Genomic DNA, 25,635 nt, shown 5'->3' with positions numbered 1-25,635 from the left:
GTCCGCGAAGCCAAGCCAAAGATGATACTGCCGCATGACAATAAATCTTGATTCTGATTTTGTCAAGTGATTTCATCACTTTAGCTGGGAGCTCATTCCACGCTCCCACCACTTTATTTGTGAAGAAGTTACCCATCATGTTCCCCCCATTTTTCATTTCACTCTTAACCCATATCCTCTGGTTTGTATCTCACCTACGCTCAGTGTAAAAAGCCTACCTAAATTTACTCTCTCTATCCCCCTCATAAGTTTAAATATCTCTATTAAATTTCCCCTCATTCTTATAAGCTCCAGTGAATAAAGTCCCAACTGGTTTAACCTTTCCCTGTAAATCAGTTCCTGAAGTCTGTGCAACATCCTAGTAAATATTCTTCCCATTCTTTCAGTCTTATTGATATATTTCATGTAGTTAGGTGACCAAAACTGCACATAATACTCCAAATTTGGCCTCACCAATATCTTCTGCAACTTTACCATAACATCCCAACTCCTAGACTCAATAATTTGATTTATGAAGGCCAATATGACAAAATTTCTCTTTACACCCCTATCTACCTCTGATGCAACTCTCAGAGAATTATGTATCTGTATTCCCAGGTCCCTCTGTTCTACCACACTTCTCAGTAACCTATCATTTACCGTGTATGTCCTTCCAAAATAACACCTCACACTTTATTTTTTATTTAAATTTAGACATACAGCATGATAACAGGCCAATTTGGCCCATGTGTCTGTGTGGCCCAATTTACACCAAATTAACCAGGTGCGTTTTCAAGGGTGAGTGGAAACCAGAGCCCCTGAGTAAAATGAACGTATACATGGAGAAAATATGCAGACAGTATGGAATTTGACCCTCGGTTTCAAACCCTGACTCTGTAAATGTGTTGAGCTAACCACTACTAACCATGCCACCAGTTTTCAGTGCATTTTTCCAACTGGTTCAGATCCCTCTGCAAGCTTTGAAAACCTTTTCTGCTGTCCACAACACCTTCAATTTTAGTGTCATCAGCAAACTTGCTGATTCAATTTAAAACATTGCCGTCCAGATCAGTGATATAGATGACAAACCACTGACCCTGAGACACACCACTAGTCACATGACTCCAATCTAAGAAGAAATCATCCACCACTACTCTCTGGCTCCTCCTGTCCAACCGTTATCAAATCTAGGCCACTACTTCACCATAAATACCTAGCATTTGAACCTTTGCAACTAAACTCCCATGTGGGACCTTGCCAAAGGCCTTACTAAAGTCCACGTAGAGAACATCCACATCCTTTCCTCCATCAACTTTCCTGGTAATCACCTCTAAAAACTCTGTTTGATTAAATACGATATACCATACACACCATGTTGATTATCCCTAATCAGTTTCTAGCTAATCCAAATACAGTCCAGTTCTGATTATTCAAAATGGTCACGTCTGGGCCTTTGTCAAATATTTTTTTCAGATAACTGGTCACTTTTTAAAGACAGCCCTGTAGCAACAGCAAATCACTTGTATCAATGTTTTTAACAACAATAAACAACAAGGGAAGGTTTTTTAAGCATTAAAATAATGTTTATTCCCATCAGAAAAATGCTGGCCGTAAAGCTGTCACCAATCACTGAGACCTCCCAACTGCAGCCGTCAATCCCCAACACATCCCCATCACTGCTGCTGAACCTCTGGGGACAATTCCTGGGCTAGTGGAACACTCACTGGTAGGTTGGCGAGCTCCTGTCTCCCTGGACACCGGAGCTCCTAACACTTGAGTCCCAACTCAGAATCCTCCCCTTAGCCTACCACTCATGTGCACACCAGGGAGTTTGGTGTGCATGTGTGGGAGTAGGCCAAGGGGAGGATTCAGAGTTGGTGCCAGGTGCTCCGGTGTGCTAAGCAGGGATGGAGAGAAGGGGATGGGAGAGAATTCAACTGAGCATAAGGCCACAATCCTGCCTGGGAGGCCGCTCTCCTCAATGACGCCAGGACAAGGGATCTTTCCCAGCATTTGCGGCTGGGAAACAATGCATGTAGTTTGAAAGAGAGAGTTGGAGAGAAAAAGTCAATAGTGGAAGGAAAAGAAGAAATGGAAAGAGATGGGGAGGGAGTTACCTGAAATTAGGAAAATTGTCATTTTAATTTCACATCAAGTGATTTTTTTTTCAACCTGTGAGGTCGGTTTGGCTTAAAAAAATATTTGGATAAATGAGAATTTCTGATTTGTTTCGGATATCCTCATTTATCTGAATTTGTTTTTAATGTGGATTTCTGGTCATCTGATTGTGGATAATTGGAGTTGCACTGAAATTATACATCCGATCTCTTAGAACGCCTTACAATTATTTATCTACTATTGACATCAGGCTCAATGGCCTATAATTTCCAGGCTTACTTTTGGAGTCATTTTTTAAACAATGTGAGTGATCCTCCAGTCCTCCGGCATCACAGCCATGGTTAAGGACATTTTAAATATTTCTGCCTGAGCTTCTGCAATTTCTACACTAGCCTCCCTCAAGGTCTGAGGGAATATCGTGTCAGGCCCTGGGGATTTATCCACCGTTATTTGCTTTATGGCAGCAAGCACTTCCTCCTCTTTAATCTGTGCAGGTTTCATAACCTGACTGCTTGTATTTTTTTACTTCCCATGACTCTGCTTGTTTCCTGAGTGATGAAAACAAAAATCTTTCCCCATTTCCTTCGGCTCCATGCAAAGCCGACCCACTCTGATCTTCAAGGGGACCGATTTTGTCCCTTTCTATCCTTTTGGTCTTAATATACCTATAGAAACCCTTATGATTTTCCTTCATATTGTCTGCCAAAGCAACTTCATGTCTTATTTTAACCTTCTTGATTTCTTTCTTGCATTTTTAAAAATTCTTCACGTACCTTATTTCTTCCATGTTGCCTATAACTGCTATGCACCTCTATCTTCTTCACAACCAGATCCCAAAAATCCCTCAAAAACCAAGGTGTCCTATGCCTGCTGACCTTGCCTTTAATCCTGACAAGAACATACAAACTCTGTTCTCTTAAAATTTCACTAAATAAGGTTCTCCACTTACCTTACACATCCTTTCCCCAAAACAACTTATCTCAGTATCCCTGACAACTTTATAATTGAGAAGTGCATCCAGCTGCAGCTCCTGACTAGCTAAGTTAAGAATTTGGTGCTGGAGTTTAATGAATTCTGGATCATTTGGTAGGCAGAAGGTTGACAGGCAGGAGTTGCGTGGATGTTAGGAGACAGGAGGAGGGTAGATGGGTGACATTCAGGAGAGCGAAAGGGAACAGACAGGTTGCAGCCAGTTGTGGTTGTGGTCATGGCCATGGTCCATATAGGGACCAATGATGTGGGTATGAAGCATGAGAAGGTCCTGCAAGGAGTGTTCAAGGAGTCAGCACAAAGTTGAAGGACATGATCACCAAAGTTGTAATCTCAGGACTGCTACCAATGCCACATCCTGGTGTGGTTAGAAAAAGGAGGATAATACAGCTTAACATGTAACTAAAGACATAGTGCGAGAGAGAGGGCTTCAGATTTCTGGATCATTGGGTTCACTTCCAGAGAAGTTCTTGTAGAGCTCTCATTATTTACCATATGGTCTCCTGTATATTACATATTAATTCTGGAAATACACAGAGACGTACACATTAAGAGTAACTAAAGCAAATCACTTCATCAATATTCCATTGTTGTACAAGAAACATCGTTCTGCATAAATTTGCTTGGCATATTTCCTATAATATGATAAATGATACTTAGTTGTCCTTATCCATCCTCGTGTTATGAAAAGAATCAGTATAAATGCAGAAGTGTATTTTTTTTAGAAAGAAATCATCCTTTTGACATTTCTTTTCCCTCTGAGTTAATCAGTTTTGAAAAATTGTATTAATTTGTTTGAAGGTACCAGCAGTAATTCCAACGGGAAATTAAATTTTGGAGTGTTATTATGGAATATTTAGGCATATAATGTCATTTTGTTTAACTAGTCCTTGGTTGATAAGGGAGGGGAATGTCTTCTGAATGGCAGCAAAATTTTCCTGGGCTCTTCAATGGGGACATGGGCTTCATCAAAATGAACTCCATTGCCCAGTGACGATGAGCAGGAATGAGGCATTGTGTAAGAACAAAAGGAATTAGTGTTAATGAAGGACATACAGATAGTGTCTAAGCTGATGGCCAAGGGAGATTGGAGAGAAAAACAGAGGAGATCAGATATTGTTGAATATCTAGCAGTTTTCCAATCATTTCTGGACACTAAGAAACCTTTCTCAACATTTCAATCCTTATGACTTCCTCGGTCCAAGCTAGTTTTGCTGATGGTTCCAAAATAATATTTGTCCATTTGAACATTAAAATCTGAATTTGGACCATAATTATTTCATACTGGACACAACCGGACATAACTGGAACTGAAGAAGAAGCCAGTAAAAAGGAAACCACAGAAGGAGAAGAACAGGGGCAGAAAAAGTTCACTGTTAAGGGGTCAGCCAAATTTTTTGCAGAACTTAACAGCTTGCTGAAGAGATTGACCCCAACACTGAATGGTTTTCACTGATAACAGAGGAATGCTCATGCAATGTTTGCTGCATATAAAGAAATTTATGAAGAAAAGAAAATACAAACTAGACCAACAAGGCTGGACATATTCCCAAAGAAGCTAAAACATCCGCAGGAAAAGCCTCAGCCATGTCCTTCGGCATTACAGAGTGACAGTTCATCAATGGAGGTTAATCGACCTGAAACTCTTGCAGTGGAAGACTGTGAGGAAGTTAAGAACAGTGATGTGGATGATCCTGGTCCTCTTTGTTAAATGGTATGTGATATAATAAACAAAGCATTTACAAAAAAATGTTTAAAAAAATGAAAAAAAGTTTATTGTAAATTCAATGCCCCATATAGTATTGCTAAATATATGCAATAATAAGGTGTTTGTACAAGGTCCACAACACATAATGCCCAGTTTCACAGAACATATCATGGATGTTAAGCAGCGCATACCTATTGTGTTCAGTTCTGATGACCACATTACAGGTAGGGTGTGTAAGCTATAGAGAAGGTGAACAAAGGACATAGAACACAAAACAGTCAGCACGGTTGGTGTAGCGAATAGAGCAACACCATTACATTGCCAACCATTGGGACTGGACTAAGGTTCGAATCCCACACGATCTGTAAGGAGTTTGAATCCAGTTTCTGCCCACCCTTTGTGGGGTGAAATGGCCTGTTACCGTGCTGTGTGGCTAAAGAAACCCAGCACATTACAGGCCTTTCGGCCCACAATGTTGTGCCAACCTTCAGACCCTGCCTGCTACACAACCCTCCACTTTAAATTCCTCTATATACTTGCTAGTAGTATGAATTTCACCAATATACCTACCTCCACCACTGACCCAGGGAGTGCTTTCCATGCACCAACCATTATCTGCTGGGTAAACAAACCTTCCTTTAATATCTCCCTTGAACTTCCCACCTATTACATTAAAGCCATACCCTTTTGTATTGAACAGTGGTGTCCTGGGAAGGAGGTGCTGGCTGTCCATTCTATCTATTCCTCTCAATATGTTGTATACCTTTATCATGTCACCTCTCAACCTCCTTCTCTCCAAAGAGTAAAGCCCTAGGTTCCTTAAACTCTGTTCATAATGCATACTCTTTAAACCAGTTATCATCTTGGTAAATCTCCTCTGCACCCTTTCCAACATTTCCATGCCTTTCAATATAGTAAGGTGACCAGAACAAGACACAGTACTCTAAGTGTGGTCTAATCAGGTTTTTGTAGAGCTGCATCATTACCTTGTGGCTCTTAAATTCAATCCCTCGATTTATGAAAGCTAACAATACTGTCTACCTGTGAGGCAACTTTTAGGGATCCCTTTGCTCTTCCACACAACCAAGAATCCTACCAATAACTTTGTACTCTGCCTTGGAATTTGTTCTTCCAAAGTATTTCACCTCACACTTCACTGGATTGATCTTCATCTGCCACTTCTCAGCTCTGCTCTATATCCTACCAATGTTCCTCTGTAATCTTCTACAATCCTCCACATGATCCACAACATCACCATTTTTTTTGCCAACCAACCCTTCTACCCCCTCATCCAAATCAATAATTAAGATCATGAAAAGCAGAGGTCCCAGGTCCTCTGTGGACAAGACTACTCACAGCCCTCCAATCTGAATGTACTCCCTCCACCACAACAATCTGTTTTATACAGGCAAGCCAATTTTGAATCCACATGGCCAATCTTCCCTGGATCCCATGCCTTCTAACTTCCTGTATAAGCCTAGCAAGTGAAACCTTGACAAATGCCTTACTAAAATCCATGTAGACCACATCCACCACACTACCCTCATTAATATGTGTGGTCACCTCCTCAAAGAACTCTATCAGACTTGTGATATGTGATTTACCCTTCACAAAGCCATGCTGACTGTCCCTGATCAGACCATGATTCTTCAAAGGCCAATAGATCGTATCTCTAAGAATCATTTCCAACAGCTTGCCTAGCACAGGCATAAGGCTACTACCTTTTTTGAATGAGGGGATGACATTTGTCACCTTCCATTCCTCCGGTACCATTCCCATCGATGACGAGAGCTCAATGATCCCAGCCAAAGGCTCAGCAATCTCCTGACTCATCTTGTGGACCAGCCTAGGAATATTCCATATCAAAGTTCTCTAGAACATTACCCCACCCACATTGTCCTCACTGTCTCTCCTTCCTGAATACCGAAGAAAAGATGAGATTTACCAGGATGTTGCCTGGATTAGAGAATGTGTCTCATGAGACAAGGTTATCAGAGCTAAGGGTGTTTCTCTTTGGAATGAAGAAGGATGAGAAATGACTTAGTAGAGGTCTACCAGATGAGGAGAGGCATAGATAGGGTGGACAGCCAACACGTTGTTATCAGGGTGAAAGCAGCAAACACCAGAGGACATCTGTGTAGGATGAGGGAGGAATGTTTCGCGAAGACATCAGGGGTAAGTCTTTTTTACTCAGAGAGTAGTGGGTGCCTGGAATGCATCACCTGCAGTGGTTGTGGAAGCTGGTACAATTGGTTATGAGTGTGAAGGAGGGAAGGTTTAATTTATTGAGTAGGTTTATATTGGTTGGCACAACATATTGAGCCAAAGAGACTGTTCTGTTCTGTAATGTTCTATGTCAACATATACATTGCTCAGTACCACTTTCAAACCTGAAGCATGTAACCCACTGCTGTCTACATATCCCTACTGTACATCTTCCAGAGTGCTTCCTCCACAACATCATTGTACTCAGGCTGGTTAATGAGATGCTATATCTTTGGAACATTAAAAAATTTATCTCACTCTGGACCAGAGGTATGGTGCAGCCAAAATGAAACGTGGAGTAAGAGATAATAACTGTTTTAGGTCAAAGCATGATGAGAACCTTCTTTTCAAATGTAAGAAAATATTAAATACCTGGACAAAATGTGGGAGAGAAATGATACAATTCACTACCTCTTTTTGCATGAGGAATTGCAGATCATTCATAAAACAGTCATTAAAAATACTTTGCTATTTTGCTCAGAATTAGGTAATTGAATGTGTAGATTGTTAAGGTATGAAATTATAATTTGTAGCACATGCTATTTGAAATGCAATGTGCTTCTGAAATACTGCGGTAATGCTTTTAACAACTAAGCCCACTTATGATTCTACTTGCAGAATGCTATCCCACTGTAAAATGGAAGTTGATATTTCTATCTAATGTAGATGAAAGGTAAATTATAGCTGAAGATGCACTTTAAACATTATTGCAGGAAGCTTTGTTGATTAGCTTGGTCCGATTAATTTTGGCTAACAAATTCTGGATATGCAGAACACTTCCACTGGGAAGATTGTGGCAAGCGTGTTAAACACTGATTAGAGAAACTAATGTTGCATGTTTTTTTCCCCTCTGGTCATGTCACAAAGGGGAAGTGAAGGAAGGATAGATTGCAATGCCCTTCCTGTGTACATTGGATTGAAATCTTTAAGATGGAGAATTAAAATAAACATTCCTTTTCAGTTTGTGAAATAACAACGAGTTAGATCAGAAATAAAGACAATATTGTCCACCCATCATTTCCTTTCATGGATATACAACATTCTAATTAGACAAGGGAGCCATGTGAAATATTATTTCAGTGAATGTAAATGGAACAAACAGCCAAAATGTGGAGCTCATCATGTTACTTCTTGTATGCATAGACTTAGTGTTAACTATTAAGCTTTGTCAATAAATTATAATTCTTTTTAACATCCACTACATCTTTTAGTATTTGTACCACATGCAAAAAACAGATTGATAATGAGGATAGAATAAAACTAAAATGAAAATAATGAAATTTATTGTCATATACTGAAGTACAATGTACAAATGAAATTTCATTCTTATTTGCTGGATCTTCCCAAATGCAAAAAAAAAGATACATTACATAAGAAGACATAAGAAGACAAGAACAAAAACTGTAATATAGAAGGACAAAGTAAAAAAAAAATGATATAAGAGAAATAAATGTTAAATATTAAATATGCGTCTTACACCAGAGGTTGATAAGGGGTTTGGTGAAGCAGCATTGGCCCTAAAACTCCAATGTCTTCTGTCTTTTCAACTTTGGGGACTTTCTCAGTTCTTTTTATATATGTAATTTTACCCTTTTATTTTTGTCTTGATAAAGAGTTCTGACTCGAAAGGTTTACCGATTATTTCTACCTATGGATGCTGTCAGACCTAATGAATTCCTCCATCAATTCTTTGTGTGCAATAAGGTTAATGTAAATGTGTAAAAAGTCAGCATGGACATTGTGTTGCGCTTGACACACAAACATAAAGTCAGTTCTACAGGTTTTATTCAACATAAGCTTCCACAGAGCTAGCTGTGAGAATGCTGTGCAAACTCTAAGATTGGCCTTTAGGGGCCGGATCTAGCTTACAACCCGAGGGTGATTGGCAAATGACTGGGTGGGGCTTGTCCATTCAGGTCAGCTGATTGACAGCCAGCCAGGTGTTGTCTTGCCCTCCAGTGCTCTTCTGCAGGGACAAAGGTTGTCCCTGCAGTAGGCTAGTGGTGTATCTTTAAAATTGTCCCGGGGTGGAGGTTACAGTCCATGATCTACCAGAGCCCCAAAACATACATACATTATTTAAAAGTTTAGACGGTCTGGCAGCTGTCGGAGTCTCTGTGACCATTGCACGGTTGACTCTTGGTCACAGATTGGCAAGTATAAGTGGGGGCTGGGGGTGGGGGCCGGAGGGGCTGGCATGGTGCAGTGTGGTGGGGTGGCCAGGGCAGCTGGAGTTGAGGTGTGTGTGAGGTGTTGGATGGGTGAGGGGTAGGTTCTTCAATATCAGTTGGAGGGAGTCCTGGGTGCCTAGGGAGGTCTTGAATGTTCCATAGCTGTCCGGGGTTGGGGGAGTGTGTCAGGCTGGTGTGGTCCTTGGATGAAGGATGCTGTTATGCTGTGGTGGGTGCTCCCGCTGGTGCCAGGACTCTGGCTGAGATGGTGTCCACCCTGCCACTGCTGAACCTAACGTAGGTGCAGTTATGGTTTGCGTTTAGGAAGAACACCTGTTCGACCAGGGGTTCGGCCTTGTGTGCCCGCACGTGTCTATGCAGGAGCACTGGTCCCGAGGATGCAAGCCATGCTGGGAGTGATGTTTCCATCGCCGATTTCATGGAGAACGAAAACATGTGTTCGTGAGGGGTCTCATTGGTAGCTGTACACAGGAATGACCTGATGGCATTAGGTGCCTCGAGAAAGACGTACTTCCAGTACTCTACAGACCACCCCTTAGACTTCAGGGCCAGGAGGACTGCCTTCCAGACTACCCTGTTCTCGCGCTCCACCTGTCCATTACCTCTCGGGTTGTAACAAGTCGTGCGACTAGTTGCAATGCCCCTTGTTGTCAGGTACTGGCGCAGTTCCTCACACATAAACCTAGATCCCCGGTCACTGTGGATGAATGCGGGGTAGCTGAACATGGTGAAGATCTGTGTCAGTTCTCTGATGACAGTGGCCGTGGAGGTGTCTGGTCATGGGATGGCGAAAGGGAAGCAGGAGTACTCGTCTATGACTGCAAGGATATAGACATTCTGATTTGTGGAAGGCAGGGGGCCCTTGATGTCTATGCTGAGGTGCTTGAAGGGCTGAGTGGCTTTTATGACGTGAGCCTGGGGCAGGTGGAAGAAGCGGGGCTTGCATCCACACAGACCCGGCATGCCTCGGTCATGGTCCTGAGATCCCTGATGGTGTATGGAAGGTTTTGGGACTTGATAAAATGGTATAGGCAGGTGACGCCCAAGTGGCAGAGGGACTCGTGCAGTGTCTGCAGCTGGTCATCAGGGAGCGACGCACAGGGGGTCGGGAAGTGTTGTTAAACTTCCCCAGATGATACTGGATATCATAGCTGTAATTTGCCAGCTCCACTCTCCAGCGCAAGATCTTATCATTCTTGATCTTGCCCCATGGGTGGTGTTGAACATGAACGCCACTGCACACTGGTCGATGTGGAGGGTGAACCTCCTGCCAGCCAGGTTATATCGCCAGTGGCAGACCGCTTCCATGATCACCAGAGCCTCCTTTTCAATGGCAGAATACCCTAGCTCGGAACTGTGGAGGGTTCTGGAGAAGGAGGCGACTGGGCAACCCTCCTGGTTAAGGGTAGTTGCGAGGGCCACATCAGAAGCATCGATCTCCACCTGAAAGGGGGAGCCCTCATCCACGGGCTGCATCATGGTGTCTGCGATACCCTGCCTGATGTGTGTGAAGGCACCCTGCGCCTCAGGTGGGAGAGGAAAAATTGTGGCCTAGGCCAGTAGGCGGACCTTGTCTGAGAAGCGGGAAACCCACTGTGAGTAGTATGAGAAAAGGCCAAGATACCTGTGGAGGGCTTTGAGAGTGAGGGGAAGGGGTAGCTCCATTAATGGGCGCATCAGTTCTGGATCTGGGCCGATGACACCTGTGGCAAGACAGGTGGTGCTGAACACATACTTTACTTTATTGTAAGTGAGGTTCAGCTCCTCGGCCGTCCGGAGAAATTTCTCTAGGATTGCATCGTGGTCCTGCCGGTCATGGCCACAGATGGTGATATTATCCTGGTATGGGAAAGTCTCCTTTACCTGGTCTACCATCTGATCCATCTCCCGATGGAAGATGGAGACATCATTTGTGACCCCAAATGGAACCCAGCAGAACTGGTAAATGCACCCGTCTGTCTCAAAGGCAGTGTAAGGCTTTTCCTATGAGTTGGTGATAGGCTGACTTCAGGTCAATCATAGAGAAGATCCGGTAGTGGGCTATCTTGTTGACCATGTCGGCTATCCTCAGTAAGGGGTGGGCATCCAGCTGGATGTACCAGTTGATGGTCTAGCTGTAATCTATGACCATCCTTGGCTTGCTGCCTCCTTTGACCACTAGGACTTGGGCTCTCCATGGGCTTTTTCTGGGCTCTATGACACCTTCTGCCAGAAGCCGCATCACCTTTGCCTTGATAAACTGTCTGTCCACGGCACAATAGTGCTTACTTCTGGCGACTATCAGCTTGCAGTCTGACATGAGGTATGAGAAGCGGGCAGGATGGGCAATGCGCAGTGTGGAGAGAGCGCAGGTTGGCCTGGGTTGGTTGGACGGCACACTGTGAGTGGGAGTAGGGGCCCCCCGAAGGTGAGGGTGATGTTCTGCAGGTGGCATTGGAAGTCTAAGCCCAAGAGGACCGGGGCGCAGAGTTTGGGCATGACCAGGAGCCTGAACCCAGTGTTTGCCTCCCCCCCCACCACAGTGCTGAGCAGCACCCAAGGGTATTAATAGTTCAGTGCTGGGCGGTGAAGGTGATGGAGTGGATTTTCAGTTTTACGGAGTGGGCCACACTGGGGTGAATAAAGTTCTCGGTGGTGCCACTATCAATTAGGTACTTTGTTACCTGCCCATTGGTTTTGACATCCATCATGGAGCACCTGAGGCCGTGTGGGATGTCTCTGGTCAGAGTGGTGTCTGCTAGGACCATCTTGGGGTCAGAGTCATTGTTTCCCAATGGCGGAGGTGAGTTGTGGCTGGCAGCATCCTCGGCAGTTGTCGCGAGAGGTGAGTGTTCACTGGTGGCGCTCTCCATAGGTGTTGGGTGGCGATCGGCGGGGTGCAGTGGGTGACAATCAGTGGCATCCAGAGGTATAGGGTGCATAAATAGGGCAGCCTAGTCAGTGCCCGTGTTGACCACATTGTCATCGGTGCTGTGCTCCTTGTAGGTCTGGGAGTGCCTTGGTAGCTGTGCCATCTGCACTTGTCCAGCCCAATATGGTGGCACCATGTGGGGGTGCGTGGCGGCGACATGACTGGTCTTCCTCCCTGTCTTGGGTAAACTTATACCTCTCATTTTGATCATTTTAGATTGGTCACAGTGTTCGAGCTACCGAAAGAAAATGGACACACACCGAGAGCAGTTCAGCTTATACAAATATTTATTACTAAATTTAAAGCTGAATTCACACTACAACAAGCGAGCCCTTCCCAATTATACTTATCAATGCCTGGACTGGTCCCAACTGCCAAAGCGAGGCGATGACTGCACACTTGTAGTAGGTTGTCGGGGCGCCGGTAGTAGCTTCTCCACCTCCCCGGACCTGGACATTGGTTTGGAATCTTGAAGTTCTTCTTCTTGCTGAGAGATGTTGCCACCTCTTGGAGAGTCTCAAACTTCAGCAGTGGGACCATGGCTTATATTACCAAAAGTTGTTTACTTCAGATCTTATATCTTTGAACAAATGATTTAATTATCTTCAAGGTCTCCTGACAATCTGCAACCAACAAAAGAAAACTGCATCTCTGGGCCTCATGGTGGAAGTTGGATAATGTCTACTGATTCAACTGCATCCTGGGCCCCATGGTGGAATTTAGGTGTGTCTACTAAATGTGCTTCCTGGGCCTCATGGTGTAAATTAGATTATGTCTGCTGATTCTAAATAACAAGCAGGTTCTCAGCCTTGCAGCTGCAGAAGTAAAAAACACAGTTTAAATCTTCCATTACACTCCCCAGCAGCACTGGTTGTGCTGGGGGAAGTGACATCATGCCATCAGCATTCGGTGCTGGTAACTTCATTGTGGGTGACAGAAGTGACATCACTCCGTGGTCCGGAAGTGACATTACTGTAGTCCACGAACGTGGCGCATTAGTGGGCCGGCGTTGGTGAGGGTGAGGGCTGGTCCGGACACATGGCATGCACGTGGCAATTGTTGATGGCGAGGACGGAAGTTGGGCCAATGGGTTGGGCAGGCCAAAAGTGGCTGCAAGAGCAATGGTGGCATCTGGCGGGGATTGAGCAGGAGGGGGTCGAAGAGGGCCGCTGAGCTACCGGCAGGCTTTGAAAGGCATACTTTAGCGAAATGGCCTTTCTTGCCACATCTTGAACAGTACTGATTTCTGGCCAGGCAGTTTTGATGTGATCATCGATCTGACCCACACCAGGACCCACAGTACTTACAAGGGTGCGGTGCATCCGCAGTAGCGATGTTCTCATCCACCGTCTGGTTTTGGGCCATAGCTGCTGTCTGTGTTGACCACACAGAGGCCTTGGGAAGCCTGGAGTTGAAGGCTTTGGTGTGCAGGGCTGCTGCCTCCAGGGCTCAAACTACCTTCACTGTTTTTGCCAGGGAGTGATCAACCTTTCGACCTCCCTTTCATTCACCCCAGGTTCTGCCAGACACGTCGGGACTCTGTCATCTCTCTGGGCAGCTATGCATGAATACTCAGAAGGTTCCTTGCGAAGACCACATTCGTGGGAGATTTATACATGGTCTCTAAGAGGTTCATTGCTTCCGAGTACCCAATGCAGTTTTTGAGGGCCTGGAAAGCTCAGGGACCCAGGTTCAAGCAGAGTAAAACACGCCTTTTTCTGTCAGAGTCCTCAATGTCGTTGGCATGTGCCTCGATGATTGTTTTGACCATGTGCTTCCAGATTTTGAAGCGTGCCTGCGCTTCCGGGTGGCGGGGACCTATTTCGAGGCTCCCGGTGCTCTGAAGCTTTTCCATAGCAGCTTCAAATTTTATGTTGAATAAATTGTGTTGCGCTATCGAACAGAAAGCAGACACCAAGCAAGAAGTCTGTTCTACAGGCTTTATTCAACATAAACTTCTACAGAGCTGGCTGTGAGAATGCTGTGCAAGCTCTGAAACTGGCCTCAAGGGGCCAGATCTAGCTTATATCCTGGAGGATGATTGGCAGCTGACCAGGTGTGACTTGGTGAATTCAGCTGATTGATAGCTGGCCTGGTGTTGCCTTGTCTTCCAGTGCTCTTCTGCAGGTACACAGGTTGCCCCCCTGCAGTAGGCTTGCTGAAGGGCCTATTTCTGTGCTGTAGAACTCTATGATGTGTCATGCTCATTATATCTTGAAACTTTGGGTTTATGTTCAAGAAACCATGTAACCTTAGAAAATATATATTCATTCACGAGCAGAGCAAGTTTTAAATTAGTGCAGTCAAAAGGACTACAAGTAAAGCTTGTGCTATAATAGCATCTTTTTAGAAAATCATTTCACTTGGAGATTTAGGAAGAGAGAGCAAGGGAAAGGGATTATTTTTGGCTTCTGTCAAAAGGAGAGACATTGAAGGGTCAAGTGTTTAAATGTCATAAGAAAGATGACAAAAAAAAAGGAAACAAGGGATCAGGAGTTTGTTGCCTGTGGAACAACATTCATTGAGATGTAAATTTAACTCTTCCTGGTAATTTAGTGTTTGCATCTTCATAGTCAGAAAATACTGATTTCTGGGCAATCCCTGGAGCTAATAACAGAGCAAATTTGAGCAAAATGAAATACAGTTAGCTCTTTTCAAGCAGTTTAATTGGAATGCATTTATTTACATCTTCTGTCAAATTCTGCTTAGAATGCTGATAAAATGTGAAAACTTTTAATCAGTCAGAACAATATCCTGAGCTGCTTATTACTAATGTAGATGTATTTGCATGTTAAATACAAACAAAAGCATTGAACCATTTTTTTTAAGATGGTCTCATCAGTTTTCATTGTATTCCACTGTAGTGTCCTGCTGTTATGAATTGGGAAGATGGTTTTCAGTGAGAAACAAATTTAACTTCTTCAGAGGCTAAGATTTATTTTGCAGTTCTGTTTCCAATTTGCTATAATTCAGTTGGCTGTGACCTCCAATCATTCAGAACAAGTTATTACTGGACATTGGAGATGTGGTTGTTTGTCACAACATGTTCTCATAGCGGAGTAATGAGGTATCTGAAATACTGAAGTCTGTGTAAATGCGATATACAATCATGAGACACTGGAGCAAAAGGAAGTGAGGAAACAGAAAGTTAATAATAACAAATTAAGAGCAGAGCACTACAATTTATTTTCATGGTTTCTTTCTTCTTCTTGAATCCACTCCTCTGGTTTCATTTTTTGAAGTTCAAAGTCCATTCAAACAAACCAATAACAGAGGAATTTAGGACTGTTGCATTCCAGACATGAGTCATTTATCACAGGAAACTCAGCCCTCAGCCCCTGACCTGCTCTTGTGCTTACAGTACAGGCATACCCTTAATAACACTTGTTTTGAATAGCGCGGGTTATAATATAACACACCCGTCCCGGGTGGACGGTGACCATTTCGAGCAGTCTCCATCCCAGGCAGTCAGTCACTGTCTCTGCAGCCCCAAGACTGCCTTCTCCCCCCACCCCCTCCTCACCTGATGGATCACGTGCAATAAGCGTTGCGGGCTGAGATTGCCAGAGACAGGCAGGGGGAGCTGAAAGTAAAGAAATGCAAACTAGTGTAGGTTATACAAATATTTTCTTAAATAAACAATGTTCACTTATTGCCAATAAAGATAGATGTCATTTTTCAGTTTTATATATCCCTTTTAAATATTTTATGCACAGGTTTTTATATGAGTTCTAGGTAAAAGAATAAATAATTATAGAATTGAAACATATTACATTAAATTACATTGTAATATTGCTTTGCACAGTGCAGTTTTCCATAACACTGAACTTGTTTGGAATGTACTAAACATGTTTTACAAGGTATGCCTGTACTTATGTGGCTGCAAAACACAAGCATTCAGGAGAAGCTTTGCAGCATTCATGGGAAGTAAAGAATAAGCAATGTTTTAGGTCTGGTCTCTCCTATTAAGTATAAGTGGAAACAGACAGGCACCTGAATAAAAAGACAGGTTGAGAGTGAGAGAGGAGAAGATGGAGGAAGGAGCAGGGAGAGGAACACAGGATACTAGGTAAGAGTTCCTAGGTAGGTCTAGTTGAGTACCTGGTCAATGGTGAACCCTTAGGTATTGAGGCTTGAGAACTTGGTAATGCTAATGCCATTAAATGTATTTCTGTGGGGTAAATTTGATTTGATACCTATCAACCCTAGCCTGAATAATTTTTAGACCTTTCAAGAATCAAGATTATTTTATTGTCATGTGATAAAACTGAAATTGTGATATTACATGAAATTTCCTATAGTCTACCGTAAGACAAAGATTCGCTATCAGCAGAAATTGCGCCTCATCACCAACAACCAGAGAAAGAGAAGCAAGAGAGAGTCCCGCTAGAGTAACTGAATGTCCATGACTTCACTGCCAGCATTTCCACAACCTCTGCAGACACAGATCCTTCAAACAAAACAACCTAAGCTCCAGATGGACATCTCTGACATGATCAAGAAGCCTCCAGCACCCTCCACACCCTCTCGCATCTTGATTCAAATACAAGGTATCCCTTCAGCCAGTTTCAAGCCAGTCTCCAACAGTTCACAACCTGGTGGATGTCCTTTGACTGCAGTTGCCAGCACCCCACATCCTGTTTGCTTTTCTCACCTCGAGTTGCCAACAGCCCGCCTGTGTGCTCTTCAGCTTCAGAGCCCCTCCGCGGTCACCCTCTCATGTCTTTTCCTCTAATTCTCCTTCACAAATGGTGAGGGGGGGGAGAGGGAGTGTGGGGGACCTCCATATTTTCCAGTGCCTTACACTAGTTCTCCATGTCCCTAGACCTTGCAATCTCTTATGGCGGCTGCCAATCGAAAGGGCCGACATCTTTAACCCAGACCTCATGGTTGCTGAATTTAAAAATAAACCACTGTTGGCTCATTTAACAGGCAGTTTAAAGCCTGCACAGAGCCGAAGGCGTTAAAACTGGGCAATTGGACCCTGCAGGGTAGCGCTGTGACTTCACTCTCTGCTCCCCACAGGTCCACACTGTGGTAAACCATAGTTATGTATAATTGTCTGGCCAGGCAAACCTATTGTCCGCTTGTACCTGTAGCCCCTCCCCACAGGCTCCAGTATAAACGTGACAGTTCCATTGCACCCTACAGCTCAGTGCAGGAAAACTGGACATATGGATGCGTTGTGTTCTTCAGTGAATAAAAGCCTGTTGGTTTCTCTACAATTGCCTTTCAACAATTGATGGTGCATCAATTTTATTTACTTAAAGTTATTTGTAATGAAGCAGATCCTCAAGCCAGAAAGGCTGGAAATCAGCTCTCAATCACCTGAAGCATCTACCAACTTTGAGCTCTGGCTGTTTTGAAGCATTCCTGCAGGCCTCCTCTACCATTGTACGATCGGAGACTGACAAACGGCAGGTGCTGCAATCCTGGGTTGGCACCCTGGTGTACTCCATGATGAGGGACACTACATCATACCAGGAGGCCATGGATATCCTCAAAGGAAAATACCTGTGTAAAATCAATGTTGCCTATGCTAGACACCTTCCAGTGATTTGAAAACAACAACCCAGTGAGTCAAACGCTGAATATCTTCGGCCCCTGTGAGTACTCGGCAGAGCCTGCAAATGCAAAGCTGAGTCTGCCATGGAGTACACAGAGGATCTGATCTGGAACACCTACGTCACGAGGATCAGGTTGAATTACATACGACAGAGACTTTAGGAGCAAGGGAACTCAGTCTGCAGAGAGCAGTTGACCTGGCAGATATGCTGCAGGTGGCTCTCCAGAATATGGTGGTCTACTCATCCGACAACAGGGCCACCTTGTGGTTACCCCAGGCACTGCCATCTTGGGACACCCTCACGTTCCACTAACGACTCGATCACAGCGTCAGTTTTCAGCGACCACCTCACACAGTATTTGCCCAGCTCCAGCGGCAACCCGTCTACTGCTGTGATGCTATGGAGGAACCCAAAGTTTTACTTCTGCGGCTTGGGCAAGCATCAGAGGAAATGCTGTCCAGCGAAGGATTCATTTTGTTCTAGCTGTGGGAAGAATGGTCACTATGCCAAAGTGTGTAACTCCAAATGCCTTCCTAGCAGTGCCGCGTATGGATCATGGGGGATGATGTCCCAGACACGATAATCACCCAGAGCCAGCAGCACCATGTGCGATCCCTGGAGCCGCCATCTTTTGTGCCATCTTTAGGTCCCAGCAGCACCATGCATGGGCCATGGAGACAGCCATCTTGGATGCCATCTTCAGGTCCCAGCAGTGCCATGTGTGGGCCCTGGGGGCTGCCATTCGGACACCGCTGCCGCCCACAACTGCGATGTGCAGCCACCCAACACTGGCCTCCATCATGGTCAACCAGAACAGCCCACATCAACTCACCAGGTCAATGATGGATATCAGGTAAACAACCAAGTGATGAATTGCCTATTCGATAGTGGAAGCACAGAGAACTTCATCCACCCAGACACAGTATAGCATTTTTCGTTCATTGTTCTGCCGGTGAGACAGAAGATCTCCTTAGCATCTAGGTCACACAGAGCAGATATCCGGAGCTTCTGCTTAGTTAGTGACTCTAATGGTGTGGGGTACTGAAAACAAAGACTTTAGATGATGTTAATGTCTCAGATTTGCGCTGCTGTACTGTTGGGTTTGGATTTCCAGTGTCACCTTAAAAGCATGATGATGGTGTTTAATGGACCTCATCCACCCCTCACTGTATGCAATTGACAGTTTTCAAACTGGCAATCCCACCACTAATCAGACACAAAATGCAGGTTCTCCACACTCAAAATTGTTGCCCTGTCGCTATTCGCCAACCTCTCTCCTGACTGTAAACCCGTCCCCATCAAAAGTAGGCAGTACAGTGCCAGGGACAGGGCCTTCATCTGGGCAAAGGTACAGCATTTACTCAAGGAGGAGGTCATGGGAAGAGAAAAGGATGGTCATCAACTCTAGTCAGCCTATTAATTACACGCAATTGAATGCATATCCCCTCCCACACATCACTAACACGGTCAACCAAATTGCCCAGTAAGAACTTTTCAACCATTGACCCAAAATCGGCACATCATCAAATCTCCATCCGCCCAGATTATCACTTGTATATGGTGTTCGAGGTGGGTTGAAGCCTGTACCATTCCCTGCAGGTCCCCTTTGGTGTCTTGAATGGTATATCGGTCTTCCAGCGGGAGATGGACTGGATGGTGGATCAATATGAGTTGCGGGCTACCTTCTCGTACATCACTAATGTCACCATCTGCGGCCACAACCTGCAGGACCATGACACCAATCTCCAGAAATTTCTCTAAACAGCCAAGCTCCTTAACTTTGCATATAACAAAGGTAAGTGTGTGTTCCACACAACCGGTCTAGTCATCCTTGACTCTGTGATGGAGAATGGAGTCATCGGTCTGGACCCTGACCTCATGCGGCTGCTCCTGGAGCTTCTCCTACCATACAGCCTCAAGGCCCTGAAGAGGTGCTTTGGGTTCTTTCTTTATTATGCTCAGGGTGTCCCCAATTATGCGGACAAGACCCGCCGTCTCATCAAATCTACAACTTTCTGCCTCATAGTGAAAGCCCATGCTGCCTTCAATCGCATTAAGGCAGATATCTCTAAGGCCACAATGCATGCTGTGGACGAATCCAGCCAATTTCAGGTGGTAAACAATGTGTTATACTTCTCCCTAGCAGCAACCAGGCAAGCAGGACAGAATCCTTCTTTTTACGCAACCCACAGGGCCACAAGATTCGGCACTTCTTCATCATGAAAAATGCCCAGGTCATTATTGAGACAGAGTGGCATGGGGTCCATTACCTGGCCAGTAAGAGATTTTCCCTGCTGACTAATCGAAGCTCAGTTGCATTCATTTGTAACAATCAAAAATGGGGTAAAATCAAAATGACAAAAACAGAGATGGAGGATTCAACTGTCCACCTACAATTATAATTTTCAGTGCTGGGCATGGAAACAAAATGAGCTGCCAGACACCCTGTCCTGCAGGACCTGTGCCAGCACATAGATCAACTGACTGCAAAATCTCCACAATGATCTCTGCCACCCCCAGAATTACTAGGTTTTTCTTTTCACTTTGTCAAAGCACACAACCTGCTGTACTCCATTGACGAGATCAGATCCATGACAAAGAACTGCAAGGTCTTTCTCAATAAACTGTAAGCAGCACTTCTACTGGCCAGACAGGGCATAATTAAAGCCACCCACCCATTTGTCAATTTTAAAGGCCCCCTTCCTCCCACTGACCACATCACCAATGAACACTCTCATTTCCCATTTGCCATCCCCTGCTCGGACATGACCGCTGCCACAGTTATCAAGGCCCTGCATTGCCTCTTCACTCTGTTTGGCTTCCCCAGTTATATCCACAGTTACTGGGGGCCATCTTTTATGAATGATGAGCTGAGCCAGAACTTGTTGGCCAAAAGCATTGCCACGAGCAGGATCACAAGTTATAGCCTCCAGTGCAACGGGCAAGTCGAAAGAGAGAATACTACAGTTTGGAAGGAAGTCCTTCTAGCACTGCAGTCTCAGGACCTCTCAGTCTCTCGCTGGCAAGACGACTGGAGGTACTCCACTCCGTCAGGTCCTTGTTATGTCTGGCCACAGTCACTGCACTGCATGAACACATGTTTTCCTTTCCCACTAAATCTGCAACTGGGACCACATTTCCAATGTGGTTGACATCCCCAGGATCTGTCCTACTCTGGAAGCAAGTGATGAGCCATAGGTTTTATTCCACCCCCCTCCCCCATGGTAGAAAAGGGTCCACCACCTCTATGCCAACCCCCAATGCCCATGAGGAATACCCGGACATGAAGATACTGTCAGGGACTTTGCTCCATCAGGGGTCCTGGATGCCATGGCTGATCACCCCTCACCATCGAACACACAAGATGCACTTGCTTCTGTCCCAAGGGAAGTTAATCCAGACTCAGCAGAACATGGACGAGTATGCACAGGTGCCCAAGACCATCCAGGACACCACCGTAGAACCCCAGCCACAACCAGTGCATCGATGGTCCCAGCGAACGACAAGACATCCTGAAAGATTGAACTTGTGACTTTGAATTATAACCTTGCAAGTTCCACTGGACTCTTTTTTTAAAGAAAGGGGTGAATGTAGTAGACCATTGTTTTGTATATTTATCTGGCCAGGCACACCTATTGGCCGGTTGTACCTGTGGCCCTTCCTCACAGGTTCCTGTATAAAGGTGACTGTTTCATAGCCTCCTGCAGCTCAGTGCAGGAACTGAACAGTAGGGATATACTTGTGTTCTTAAGTGAATAAATGCCTATTGGTTTCTCTACAATAGTCTTTCAAGTAAGTGATGGTAGATCACGCTCCAGTGGCAGAACTACTATCACAGCAGGTCCAGTAATGCTGCCTTTTTTTTGCTTCTAATGACTTCTTAGGGCTGGGATGATTGATCTCTGACAACCATAGCCATTTTCCTTTGCTTGAGGCATAGTTGCATCTACAGGAGTGTACCCCTTTGAGTCTTATTGACTTTGGTGCTACCAAAGTACCTACATGGTACTTTAGAGTCAGTCAACTTTTACTTTCTCACCTCACCTCCGGAATTTATTTACTTGAATGGATGAGGCCCTCCAAACTGTTCCAGGTGTTTTACTGAAGAAGCATCCCTGTGTTTAAAAACAATCTGCTGGATGAATTTTGCAATTCAAGCAGAATCAGTGGGAAAGGAAGAATTGTTGACATTTCAAATTGGATCATTCAAGATTGAGATAGCTGGATATTGCTGGTATAATCAGGATTGGTTAATAGGAGTTTCATAGAGACTAGTAGGGGATTGAACCAAAGAAATTTACTAAGGGAAGATAAAATTCAGACACCAACTTGATAAGCTGACAGATTTTAGCTCTTCATTTCACTAAGGCTGACTGATAGGGATTTGTGCAAACATCATGAGATCGACAAGTTCAGAATCAAATACTATTTATTGGCATTAATAAAACAGAAATGCAATATTACACAAATTTGCCTTTAGTCTGCCACAAGCCATACGAAGATTCGCCATTCGCATTAATATTGTCGGAGCCCCATATAATTAGAGAAAGAGAAGCCTCCGGAGTCACCGAGTGTCCGGGGATTTGCCTCTAGCACTCCCACAGCCGTTGCAGCTCTTCAAACCTCCAGGCACTCCAAACCTCCAAACTGTCGACAAACTGAGAACAGATCCAAACCTACAGCACAACGAGGTAGCCTTCAGTACCCAAGACCCTTCTGGAGCCCTCTTTCTCCTCAGCATCCCCCCAAATCCTGGTTCCGATACCTGGTTCTCATGAATCAGTCTCCCATGGTGTCATCTCATGCTTTTCTCTTTAAAAATAGATTATTCTCCCCATTTCTGCTGTCCTGCACCAGTCCACTGCTCCTCCAGAGTCCACAGTCCCTTGAAACTGCTGTCAAACACTGGCATGCGGGCCCAGCCGCCGTGTCTCAAGATATGAAATAAAACATCATCAGCTCCTTTGACAGGTAATTTAGAGTCTTTACAGGGCTTTCAGCATTTGGACTGGGTGGTTGAACACCATGGGGAAGCGCTGTGTGTCCACTTTCTGCTCTCCCTGGGTCCGTACCTGCGGCAGTGTTGATGTTACAGCAGCTCCTGCAGCGCAAACATTTTTTTTGTTGATAAGGACATAGAAATAGCACCTCTGATTAGATTATTTTGACCTTGTCTATGGCATCCCTGCATCTTCTAATCAGAATCTGTCTCCAATAGCCAAGTTGATTCTTTTATAGACAAACACAAAAACAGAGTAAGTGCAAAGATGATTAAGCCAGAGGGTACTTTGTGCCTACACTGCACATTCTGTGCTGTTATGTTTAATTTTAACTTGGCCTCCTTGTATAGGTCTACCTGTTCCCTGCAACCCAAGAGAAAAGTACAAAAATCTAAGCCCTGAATACAATGATTGTCCCCATTCTCATAATTCTCTGGGGAAAAGAATCCCAAAGGTTTACAACATTCTGAAAGAAGAAATTCCCTTCTCTTTCCTTTCTAAATTAACGTGTCTTTCCTTATTCTAAAATATGCTCTTGAGTTCAAGAATATTCCACAGGGGATGCATTCTTACATTCTTTATCTAGTTCCTGCAAAATGCAATTATCCAAAGTTCATGTCAACCTTATCGAGTATAGACCAAATCTAATTTGGGTCTTTTCAAGATTTATTTCTTGATAATCATTTAGCTTCATTCAAACAACTATCTCTTAAATTTAAACTTCCAAAGCATTTATTTATATTCCCACAAATTACGAGTTTTTTGAACTCTATGATGTTGAGACTTCCTCAAGACCTTGTTATAAATATGGGAGGGGTGATGTATAATTTAAAACTGAATTTTAAAAAACTGATATCTGCTATATAAGATTTATTATTAAAGTCTAGGGATAATTCTCGAGTTAAGATTTTAAAAATTATGGGAGTAAGACCTTCAACTTTTATTTTTGGATACTACATGGGATTCTATCTTAAAACTGATAAATTCATCTTCTTTGTGTGCCAAACATTCGCTTTTACAATTTAAGGCAGTATATCTACTTTTCAAAAGTTCATTTGGTTAAATTTTACTCTAACATTTCCTTAAAATGTGATAGGTGAAAAACTGAAGAAGGTAATTTGTTGCATACGTTTTGGTCTTGTCCTCTCTTTCCATTTATTGAGACGATATCTTTAGTACCTTACCTTTAGTTCTCAATGTGAATGTGATACCTAATCCTGTAATTGCCCTTTTAGGATCAACTAAAACAACTGATTTGAAATTAACTATGTCTCAATCACATATAGTCTCTTTTGCCTCCCTTATTGATCAATATTCAATATTGATGAGATAGAAAAATGCTGTCCCTCCTACTTATACTCAATGACTATCTGATATGATGTCATGCCTAACTTTGGGGAAAAAAAAATATCAGATGTTCTTCTGTTGCCACAAATTTAAATTTTCTAAGTTTATGGGGGATTTTTATCAATTTTTTTTGTAATCAATAAGATCACTTGGATCTTGCTTTGTGACTTGTAAATCAAAAAATTATGTGGTTGAAGTAAAAAAAAACACAAAATGAAACAGTGAAACAGTGTCCATTATGAAGCAAAGGTAAAGATACATAACTGATGTTTCGGGCTTGAGCCCTTCATCAAAATATGAGAAAATGTCGATAGGCATCCTAACAAAAGAGTGGGTGGGGGAGGGGATTTGCAAAGACAGGAGATGATAGGTGGAGAAAGGAGGGAGGGAACAGAAGCAATGAGGAGGAGGAGGGATGGCTGGGTAGCTAGAAGATCTGGAAAGACAGGAAAAGAGGAAGGGGTGAAAACAAGCAGGTTTAATGGAAAGCAGTAAAGTCAATGTTAATGCCATCTGGCTGGAGAGTTCCCAGATGGAAATTAATATGTTGTTCCTCCAATCTGCGGGCGGTCAGGGTAGAAAAGTACACAAGGCCATGGACAGATGTGTGTGCAGGAGTGTGACTTGGAATTGAAATGATTGTCCACGGGGAGGTCACTGTGGTTACGAATGAGGCAGAGGTGCCAGCACTACTTTGTTATCATAGGTATTGGGGTAATTGTGACCCAGATTTGAATCCAGTGCAAAGAAGTTTGTATATTCTCCCCATGTATGTGTTTTTTTTTTTCCTGGGTTCCCCAATTTTCCTCCAACATTCCAAAGATGTACAGGGATAAGTTCAAGTACAAGTTCAAGTTTATTAATCATCCAAATGTAGAAAACAACGTTCTCTGGTCCCCAGTGCGAAATCTACAAAGTCACATACAGACAAATGATACATATGCACAGTACATATTCTTTTCTTTGGCTTGGCTTCGCGGACGAAGATTTATGGAGGGGGTAAAAAGTCCACGTCAGCTGCAGGCTCGTTTGTGGCTGACCAGTCCGATGCGGGACAGGCAGACACGATTGCAGCGGTTGCAAGGGAAAATTGGTTAGTTGGGGTTGGGTGTTGGGTTTTTCCTCCTTTGCCTTTTGTCAGTGAGGTGGGCTCTGCGGTCTTCTTCAAAGGAGGCTGCTGCCCGCCAAACTGTGAGGCGCCAAGATGCACGGTTTGAGGCGTTATCAGCCCACTGGCAGTGGTCAATGTGGCAGGCACCAAGAGATTTCTTTAGGCAGTCCTTGTACCTTTTCTTTGGTGCACCTCTGTCACGGTGGCCAGTGGAGAGCTCGCCATATAATACGATCTTGGGAAGGCGATGGTCCTCCATTCTGGAGACGTGACCCATCCAGCGCAGCTGGATCTTCAGCAGCGTGGACTCGATGCTGTCGACCTCTGCCATCTCGAGTACCTCGACGTTAGGGGCGTGAGCGCTCCAATGGATGTTGAGGATGGAGCGGAGACAACGCTGGTGGAAGCGTTCTAGGAGCCGTAGGTGGTGCCGGTAGAGGACCCATG

General features: G+C 44.1%; 1 long non-coding RNA gene across 3 annotated transcripts in view; it reads right to left on the bottom strand.

Annotated features, from left to right (window-relative positions):
- LOC138740185 (uncharacterized) overlaps window positions 1-25,635 on the bottom strand; it is a 135,521-nt gene that overhangs the window by 54,408 nt on the left and 55,478 nt on the right. For 2 of the 3 annotated variants that reach the window (XR_011342759.1, XR_011342771.1), the window contains exon 3: window positions 15,687-15,746. This is a non-coding gene — a long non-coding RNA (uncharacterized lncRNA). Of the gene's footprint in view, window positions 1-15,001; window positions 15,281-15,686; window positions 15,747-25,635 lie in introns of those variants that run through there. The other variant, XR_011342779.1, reaches the window with a different exon arrangement.

The sequence above is a fragment of the Narcine bancroftii genome, chromosome 1, assembly GCF_036971445.1.
Source record: "Narcine bancroftii isolate sNarBan1 chromosome 1, sNarBan1.hap1, whole genome shotgun sequence".
Classification (NCBI taxonomy): domain Eukaryota; kingdom Metazoa; phylum Chordata; class Chondrichthyes; order Torpediniformes; family Narcinidae; genus Narcine; species Narcine bancroftii.
This window is presented reverse-complemented; position numbering and strand designations above follow the sequence as displayed.